The following is a 10,391-nucleotide window of genomic DNA, read 5'->3' on the forward strand; positions in this document are numbered from 1 at the left end:
GAATGTTTCCTGGAGGCCCCATCCTCCGCACAGGTGTGCTGTGCAATGTATCTGGCATTTGTGGCCATAAGGGTTGTGGACCTGGTTCATGGTCTAGCCTGGTTGGTGGGGTCAGCGAAGTTGTCTCTTCCAGGTTACCGGCTGCGGCTCGACTTAGCGTTTCCAGTATAAGTCTTTCCGCACGACTTCTTTGACTGGCGTCCAACTTTTGCAGTCGATCTGCTGTCATCTTTGCAAAGAAGTCCATACCGGTATTGGACTGTCTTTCTAAAAAACGGCTTGCCAAAGAAATTAATTGTTCGGATGATGATGGTGTGGCAGCCTTTCTTCGGATATTTCGCTGCCGCTGTGGTTGTTGTTCAGTGGAGGGCGAATTTTCTTCGACATTTGCCTCCCCTCTACTTTCCGCCACACCCGGAATGTCGCCACTAGATAGTGTCTCAACTTGGGAACAGTCCTGCTGGACAAAATAACAGAAAATTTAAGTTTCAGATAAACCCATCGATTTTCACAAACTAGAACTCACAACCGCATCACGAAAATGATACCCCATTAGCGATATACAGTTGGCATGCAATGGTAAAAAGGAGTGTGGTGGCACAAGTAGTACGAGATATTACATGACATTAAATAGTATGAGAACAGAGTGCGGCTAAACTTGAAAATTGTACAAGGCTGTATATTTACAATTAATCACAATTAATCAATACGAAATAAATTAATGACCTGCATCCAAAGCTTACATGCTTTTCATCGAGAAGAACAGAAGGTACTTACATCTTCATCTATGGCATCTGTCAGTGCCTCTGTGTTGGTGGGCCCAAACGAACATACAGATGCCCGTGGTAACTCCTGGTTGCGGGTGAAGTCCATTAAGTTGAAGTACCACAGGGAGGGCACATAAATGTCATCTGTACCACATCCTGACCTTTTGGACCTCTCAATCTTGTTTAGTTCCTTCTTAAATACAGTGCGGAGGCCCTGAATTTTTTTGCGCACCATCGTCTCATCCACCTTCTCAGATGGTTCATGCTGCTGAAATAGGGCAATTAATTTTGCGTATGCCTCCCTTTTCTTGTTCCGGTTGCAATAGTCCGGCGATTTAACTAGCCAAAGGCAGGGAAAGGAGCGATACAGCTCAATCAGTTCTCGTATGAATTCTTGGCTATTGTAAGACATCTGTAATTTATATAAAAAAAAATAAAAAAAAACATGTCAATAAAAGTACACAACTAATGATGCAAGTATGTTCACAAATACAGGCCACGAGTACAGGTGATTCCACATGTATTTGAAGCAAGCCCAAAATGGAGATTTGCACACGACAATAAAACACCCTACCCCACCCTGTAAATTTGCTGTCCATGCAAATAAACAATGTACACTGCTTCAAAGTGTATGAAATCCTGGCCACAATGTTACATATAAAGAATGGACACAAATTAGAATTGAGCTATGATTACAAGTAAATGATAGCTACAAATATATCAAATCTAATATTATAAAAATGAAAAACAGATTCTAGATATTAAAGGAAAGCTACAAAGATAATTAGAGAACTCAATAAATACCTACCTTCCAAAATTGTTGGTGTGTAGAGCCACAAATTACGGGACACAATAGCGACTTGAAAGAGAACGCTGCTGAACTAAAGGCACCTAGAAAACAGAATGGAAGCCCTACTGCGTTGCCTTTATTTATTGACATGCTATAGCCCAATCACAGAAAGACTTGTTGAGCAGTTGCTATCCAATCAGAGAAGGACAACGCACTAGTGGCCAACAATTAAATCACCTAAATAAACAAACCGTCACACAACAACAGTTTGGAGACTGCTATATTTATAAATGTAAAGATATTGATCGCTACAGTTATGAGACACTTTATTTATTGCGGAAGCAAATCATTTATAGAACGCAGCAGCGTCTCCTGCGGGCACCAGTATTTAACATTGTAGGGGTTTTGAGGAGAGACAAAGGGGTTTCAGCGACGCAGTATCGTCGCCAACGCGATCGCAAGTCTATTATAGCGACGCTAAAATACAATTGGCTGATAGGTCTCTGGCGGGCGGGTTCAATATTTTTACTGTGGCCTAGGCCAAAAATATGGCGTCCAAACATGCTGAGGTGCGGTTTCTTATTGCCCAAGTTGACAGCTTTGCAATTACAGGTTTGCTTTCAAAGAAGGCAACAAGGTCGCACTTCCGTCCTTTTTTCATGAGCACATACTGCTTTTTGGATCGTACTAGAGACCTCCAGGCTTGTGTGCAGATTTGCGGATCTTATTAACGCTCTCTTCAATCCTGATCTGTGGTCACGACTGCGTCTTTGCTTTTCTGATCTTACTACAGATCTCCATGCTTTCATCTTCCATCTGTATACATGGACCCACCCATCCCCGTGCTCATACGTACTGGAGAGTGTGTTGTTGGTGAGACCACCCGTGTGTTGCAGTGACTGATGGTGAGACGGTTAGGGAGGTGTAGTTCCTGTTGTATGGCATAAATTGCAGTGGAAGGTGACGTGCAGAGTTGGACCTGCGCTAAATGGTGTCCTCACAGTTCTCAAGAATTACACACACAGTCCCGTCTAGCAAACAGGGGTCCCTTCCTCTTGCACTCAGTGTTTGTGTCTTCACTGGGACAAATACGCTTGGAACATGCAAGTCCACTCCCATTACGTATGTAGTGAGCTGCGGCATGCCCAATCAGAGCCTCCGGATCTCTGTGGGTTTTGACGGCAACCACTTTAAGGTGTACCGCAACCCAATCGCCGTCGCCTATGAGCCTGCTTGACGGAGCCTACCATATCTTATTTGCAAAAAACACCAGAAAATATTGTACTTTTGTGTTGTTTTTTGGTGTGTTTGTACTGCTGCAGTTTTGCACGCACACACACAAACATACTTTAACCGGTACATACATACATACATACACACAACCACATACATCCATACTCTACATCCACCAATGCTACCGATTCATGTCCAACTCATGGTGGGAATCTTGTCTTCTTCGAGTAGGACATGGATTGGCAGCATCAGTGTTTCGCTCCTGGTGAGTATGGATCTACATGCAAAACTTCAAACAGATCAATTCCTCCAAGCATAATGCAGTGCTGCTGCAACTCTTCATGGAGAACGCATAAATGAGGAATGAATAAACTTTTATTTTAACTGTTCTCGTGGCTACGGCCACAAACACAAAGACAATCACGCATTTTTTAAAAAAAAAAAACAAAAACATTATTTTGAACAAAGGAAAAAAAAATTAACGGCTGCTGCCCTGTTGTTGGGACGCCACATATTTGGCGATCAGCACTCCGTGCTGCTTCACCGCTAAGGCCAGTGTGCGCTGTGCCGCTGCCAGGGTGCGCTGCGTTGCCATAATCCTCCGGTGAGAGGCCTGAAGGTCTTCCAATGTTGGTATTTCTGTGGAAGGAATGGTACCACTTATAAAGGCTAATTATATGTAGACATATAAATTAGAGGTACATGTTTGTTGTTAAAACTTACGGTTCGGTTGTTCCTCCTCGTCCGGTAAGGATGGGCTGATGTTCCACCCGAAACTTCTAGCATCAGCATCAATGTCTAGGGAGAGACAAAACACTTCATAGTACATGATAGGTGGAGAGGCTGCTTTATACATGGAGGCCTGAAGAGGCTGCTTTATACATGTAGGACTGGAGAGGCTGGCTGCAATATTATACATGGAGGACTATGGAGGTGTATTCTAATATATGATTGGTTATGTGGGACCCTTTATACTATATGGAAGGCTATGTGGGGGCCATTATTGTATTTTGAGAACTAAATACAAGGGGGTACAAAGATACAACCAGGGGATGGGAATGTTTTGTGGTGAGGGAGAAAGGTTCGTTCTCTCAGCACCCAGCTTTCCCATGCTCTGCTATACATCTTCTCTCAGCACTCAGCTTTCCCATGCTCTGCTATACATCTTCTCTCAGCACCCAGCTTTCCCATGCTCTGCTATACATCTTCTCTCAGCACCCAGCTTTCCCATGCTCTGCTATACATCTTCTCTCAGCACCCAGCTTCCCCATGCTCTGCTATACATCTTCTCTCAGCACCCAGCTTCCCCATGCTCTGATATGGGAAAGCTGTGTGATGATGGAAAGATATATAGCAGAGCATGGGGAAGCAGTGTGCCGAGGACAAGATGGATATCTCAACATAGGAAATTTGGTTGCTGATAGAGGGATTTCAGTTCATGGGAAATCTGGGTGCTGTGGGTAAGATAGCTCTATCCAGTCAAAGTTATATGCCCCTAGTTTTATCTTCAAAAATTACCAGGCAAGCCTGCTCCCATGACATTGAGTGAGGAGGGAGAGACTGCAGGTGGCTCCTGCTGGTGCTCCGCCTCTGGTGGTGGCTCCAGCTGTGGCTCCGGGTCTGGTGGAGGCTCCAGCAGTGGCTCCGGGTCTGGTGGAGGCTCCAGCTGTGGCTCCGGGTCTGGTAGAGGCTCCAGCTGTGGCTCCACGTCTGGAGGTGGGTCCTGCTGGGGCTGCTGGTCTGTAGGTGGCTCCTGCTGTGGCTGCGGGTCTGGAAAAAATTATACCTTATAATATTTTCACGTGGGGGTAACTCACAAGAAGTACTCTTGTGGTACAACTCATGTGCTGTGTGTCATGTGGGCGGAATTACTCATGTGGTACTACTCATGTAAAATACCCGCCATATACTGTGCAACCAATGTTAACACTAGTGCTGAGCGGACCCGGACTGTAAACGTCTGTATCCGCAAGTTTTTTGCGCTATCCCTGGGGCCAGACCCTATTGACTTATATGGGCAACGTATTCCGGAGCGGATCGGACTCTTTTAGTAAATCTGTCAGTAATATCCCCAGGGCCGGACCCCATTGACTTATGGGCACCGGATTACGGAGCGGATTTGACTTTTTTTTTTAAATCGGTCAGTGATTCGCCGACCCCGTATTATTGGCTGTTCGATCAACTATAGTTAACACCACTCACCGGGTTGGGGCTGGCTCTGAGAACGGATGCTGGCAATGCGGTTGCTTGATCTGTACCGCAGATCTGCCAGCTTCTTCCTTATTTGCGTTGTTGAACGCTGCACCCCGAATTTTTTAAAAAGGCCCCGACTAATCCTGCTCAGAACTGCCTTCTTGTGGAGGACAGGATGGTCATGGTGTCCAGCACAGTGATAATCTCTCCTGTCCATGGTTCTAATGAGATAGGTCACTTCTGCCTCTCCCCATGCTGTAGATCGGCTTCTGGACACCATATTTTTGCAGGTCACACCAACAACACTAAACCCAAACAACAACACTGGGAAAACCCGCCCTAAATCAGCGTCGTCCAATAGAATTATAACGTCGACGCAAGGGACTTGCGTGACGCAGTTGCGTTCTCTACGGGATCCCTGAAAATCAGTGACTCTGTGCAGTTGAATATTAAGTGACCGCCCAGTCACAACGCACCTACAACCACCAATAGGACTGGGGGGGGCGCGGAAACGGTGCACGATTCAAGATTAGAATCGTGCTATGTGACATGGTCCCTGCGACCGCTGAGATCGCTGTGAAGGTCGCCGTATCCTTGCTGCGTCGCTGTTGAGATCTGCTTGTTTGACAGCTCAACAGCGACCATGTAGCGATGGAGCAGCGATCCTGACCGGGTCAGATCGCTGGTGGGATCGCTGCTGCGTCGCTATGTGTGAAGGGACCCTAAGTCCTTCTCTACTATCAGGAGTAACCCTGAGGTTAGGGATTGTCACGCTGCTCTAGTGGAGAAACTGACAGAAGGTGGAGTAAGCAGAATATACACTAGAGGGCGCAAACATAGAGAAGTCAGCAAGCCGAGTCAATAACGAGGATGACAATAAGAAATCAGAGAGAGAAGAAAAACATAGTCAGATACAAGCTGACGGTCAGAACCAGCAAGTAATGTTGAAGTCAAATACAAACAAAGCAGGGTCAGACACTGGGTAAAGAAATAAACACAAAGAGATGGGGCAGGGAGGTCAGGAGAGGATAGGTAAACAAGCGATCAGGGAGAGACAAGATGGGAGAGACATGGGCAAGACCGGGAAGTCAAAGGGAGACAGAGGCAGTCAGTCAGAATGGGAAGTGGGAAAGGTCAAGACAGTTCCTACAAAATGGAACAGATCAGGGAACACTCACAGAAGCCAGGCTCATGCGCTGCAGAGCAGGACTATTACTGGCGAGGTTCCGGAGGTGCAGTGCCATGATATAGCAGCCTGACCTCCGGAACAAGGCAGAAAGCAACTAACCCCTGCATGACCTGCAACCCAGAGATGGAATACCAACAACAACTCAGTGGCGGCTGAGCCCGGCATGGATCATGATAGGGATAGCCTAGGGTCCCCTAGTGTGAGTGACAGCGTAGGAGCCCCTGTCCCCCGCTATCCTAGCCTTGTGACAGATAGGCAACAAATCCTTGTCTTGCTTTATGATGAAACATTTGGCCTTGGTTCTTCCAGATGACAATATTAAAGATCGATGCAGTTACTGACACATCTGTTCCCACTTGGAAATAAAATGACTTCCTTTTTATTTGAGGGGATGTGTTGATTTACCAGTCTGTGCTCCACTTAATAATAATTCAAAAACTCTTTAAAGCACACAACCATATGACAAAGAAAAGCAGGACCAAAAATATGTTCCTAGTAATGAGTAATTACAGCTTGTGGCTTGTTGGCTAAATCATTTGTCATTGTTATTCGCACCAGTCTGTCATTATCAATGCTGGAAACAAAAAATCCATTTTATGCTTGAAAAATGAATATTATATGAATTGCGCTGTATGTTTGACAATTTTATTTCTGTGTTTCCTTGATTAAAATCACTTCAGATAACCTCTTAACTCTCAGGCAAATATTCACTCAGAAGTCATGTTCAATTGTTCACCCATTACTGTATGTGCAGCACAAAGTTACATATCTACCACAATTTCTAAATATAGTAATGCATTTAGTGAACCCCTTAGGTTAAAGAGGTGGTCCAAAACATAAATTAATTTTCATCCTATATGCCTATCTATTTAAAGCCATTAAATACATAGTTATAATTGAAAATCCTAGTGAATGCCAGGATTCTCAAACAAAGTGTCATTAGGGGCCAGAGACATGTGGTCATTGCTGCAGCTTCTGCTCACTCCTGGAAATGAAGCGTCATCAGTGATGTCGGTTTCAGAGGTCAGGCTACTCTCTGTTCTACTGAGCATGTGTCGGTTGTCATACCTGACAGATGCGCAGTAGATTATTGTCTCTGTGCAATATGTACAGAGACAGTACACTCTCTCGTTAGCTCTGTCAGTGTGTATTGTAAGAATACCCGATGTGCAGAGACCAGCATCAACCCTGCAGGTTTCATCACATCGCGTTCTCCTGATGGCTTTTTACTTCTGATCAGAGTTGACAAGAGAACGCACGGTACACAGGGACAGTAATCTAATGAGCATCTGTCAGATATGACAGCAGTCACATGCTCAGTATATCAGGGACTAACACAGCTCCTGAAACAGGCACCACTGATGATGGTTTGTTTCAGGGAGGGGGCAAAGACTGACATGTCACGTTCCCTTATAAGTACGCTGAGTTTTTGGTGTCGATTTTCCCTATAGCATTGCTTTAGATATCACACAAAAAATAGGAGTTTAAATGTGTCACACAACACAACTTTATTGAAACAGATTAAAAACAAAGTACAGTAGTACAAAAATGCCATAATGGTGATAAAGTGCAGGGCCAGTGAGCACCAATATTATAATACCCATAAACATAAAGTTTAGTGGTAAGCAATACATGCAAGATAAAGTAAGTGCATAAAGTGCAAATGTAATATATTATATTAATCAGTATCAGTTTATATGCATTCAACTACGTCAGACTCTTACAAAACAAGAAATATACTTTAGTCAGCCTAAAACATTTAATGCTTGATACTGAAATAATCAATCTTGTGGAAATGCTGCAGATAACATTGCTCAATCTGCTGGTCAGTTCCATCTTCAGCTGGCAGCCATGTCAAGACATGTCTTTTAACTAGAGATGAGCGAACCGGTCGTAATTCGGCTCGAGTTCGGTTCGTCGAACGGAGGTCTCGTTCGAGTACAGTTCGGCGAACGTTCGACGAACCGAACTCGAACCGCATAGGAAACAATGGCAGGCAATCACAAACACATAAAACACCTAGAAAACACCATCAAAGGTGTCCAAAAGGTGACAAACAACTCACAACACACCACAAACACATGGGAAAGGGACAAGGACATATACTCATGCGAAAACAAAAGAGCTGGACAAGGAAAAAGAGGAGGAGACACAGATATAGGCATGGCACGCCCTTCTAAAATCATGTAAAACAAAACAAGGTGACTCCAAGCGGAGTTCTCCCTTTTCTACAAAAATTGGGCCACACACACCCACCCCTTCAGTGGCAGCACTTGTGCCCCAGTTGTACACTTCACAGCTAGATTTGCATCAACCACATTCAAAAATACGCCATCCTTTTCCGTCCTCAGGATTGCACCGGGGTAGGTAGCAAAGTCTTTGCTGAACCATGACTTGTTCATCTTGGCTCTTTTTAAAAAACACAGCAAGCAAGGGTTACTCCAAGCGGAGTCTCCCTTTTTTTCCAAAAATTGGGCCACACACACCCACCCCTTCAGTGGCAGCAGTTGTGCCCCAGTTGTACACTTCACAGCTAGATTTGCATCAAGCACATTAAAAAATACGCCATCCTTAACCGTCCCCAGGATGACACCGGGGTAGGTAGTTAAGTCTTTCCTGATCCCAGCTCTGTTCATCTTGGATCATTTTTAAAAACAATGTAATCAAGGGTTACTCCAAGCGGAGTCTCCCTTTTTTTCCAAAAATTGGGCCCCACACACACCCACCCCTTCAGTGGCAGCAGTTGTGGCAGCAGTTGTGCCCCAGTTGTACACTTCACAGCTAGATTTGCATCAAGCACATTCAAAAATACGCCATTCTTAACCGTCCCCAGGATGACCCCGGGGTAGGTAGCAAAGTCTTTCCTGATCCCAGCTCTGTGCATCTTGGATCATTTTTAAAAACAATCTAAGCAAGGGTTACTCCAAGCGGAGTCTCCCTTTTTTTCCAAAAATTGGGCCCCACACACACCCACCCCTTCAGTGGCAGCACTTGTGCCCCAGTTGTACACTTCACAGCTAGATTTGCATCAAGCACTTTCAAAAATACGCCATTCTTAACCGTCCCCAGGATGACACCGGGGTAGGTAGCAAAGTCTTTGCTGAACCATGACTTGTTCATCTTGGCTCCTTTTTAAAAACACGGCAAGCAAGGGTTACTCCAAGCGGAGTCTCCCTTTTTTTCAAAAAATTAGGCCACACACACACCCACCCCTTCAGTGGCAGCAGTTGTGCCCCAGTTGTACACTTCACAGCTAGATTTGCATCAAGCACATTCAAAAATACGCCATCCTTAACCGTCCCCAGGATGACACCGGGGTAGGTAGCAAAGTCTTTCCTGATACCAGCTCTGTTCATCTTGGATCATTTTTAAAAACAATGTAAGCAAGGGTTACTCCAAGCGAAGTCTCCCTTTTTTTCCAAAAATTGGGCCCCACACACACCCACCCCTTCAGTGGCAGCAGTTGTGCCCCAGTTGTACACTTCACAGCTAGATTTGCATCAAGCACATTCAAAAATACGCCATTCTTAACTGTCCCCAGGATGACACCGGGGTAGGTAGCAAAGTCTTTCCTGATACCAGCTCTGTTCATCTTGGATCATTTTTAAAAACAATGTAATCATGGGTTACTCCAAGCGGAGTCTCCCTTTTTTTCCAAAAATTGGGCCCCACACACACCCCATCAGTGGCAGCACTTGTGCCCCAGTTGTACACTTCACAGCTAGATTTGCATCAAGCACATTCAAAAATACGCCATCCTTAACCGTCCCCAGGATGACACCGGGGTAGGTAGCTAAGTCTTTCCTGATCCCAGCTCTGTTCATCTTGGATCATTTTTAAAAACAATGTAAGCAAGGGTTACTCCAAGCGGAGTCTCCCTTTTTTCCAAAAATTGGGCCACACAGACACCCCATCAGTGGCAGCACTTGTGCCCTAGTTGCAAACAGGATGTTTTGATTTGCATTGAGCAAATTCCAAATCCACAAGCATTTACTCTCCCCATGATGACACAGGGGTAGTAAATTCCTTGTGGATCCATGACTTGTTCATTTTGATGAACGTTAGTCTGTCCACATTGTCACTGGACAGACGCGTGCGCTTATCTGTCAGAACACACCCAGCAGCACTGAAGACACGTTCAGAGACAACGCTGGCAGCTGGACACGACAAAATCTCCAAGGCGTAAGTTGAGAGCTCTGGCAATTTTTCAAGATTTGAA

General features: G+C 45.0%; 1 long non-coding RNA gene across 1 annotated transcript; it reads right to left on the reverse strand.

Annotated features, from left to right (window-relative positions):
• Positions 1-3,337: 3,337 nt before the first annotated feature.
• On the reverse strand, positions 3,338-4,817 carry LOC142309983 (uncharacterized). The gene is made up of 3 exons (XR_012754047.1): positions 4,309-4,817; positions 3,514-3,588; positions 3,338-3,429 (listed from the first exon to the last, which is right to left on the reverse strand). It is a non-coding gene; the product is annotated as an uncharacterized LOC142309983 (long non-coding RNA).
• Positions 4,818-10,391: the final 5,574 nt, after the last annotated feature.

Source organism: Anomaloglossus baeobatrachus, chromosome 5 (assembly GCF_048569485.1).
Source record: "Anomaloglossus baeobatrachus isolate aAnoBae1 chromosome 5, aAnoBae1.hap1, whole genome shotgun sequence".
Taxonomy (NCBI): domain Eukaryota; kingdom Metazoa; phylum Chordata; class Amphibia; order Anura; family Aromobatidae; genus Anomaloglossus; species Anomaloglossus baeobatrachus.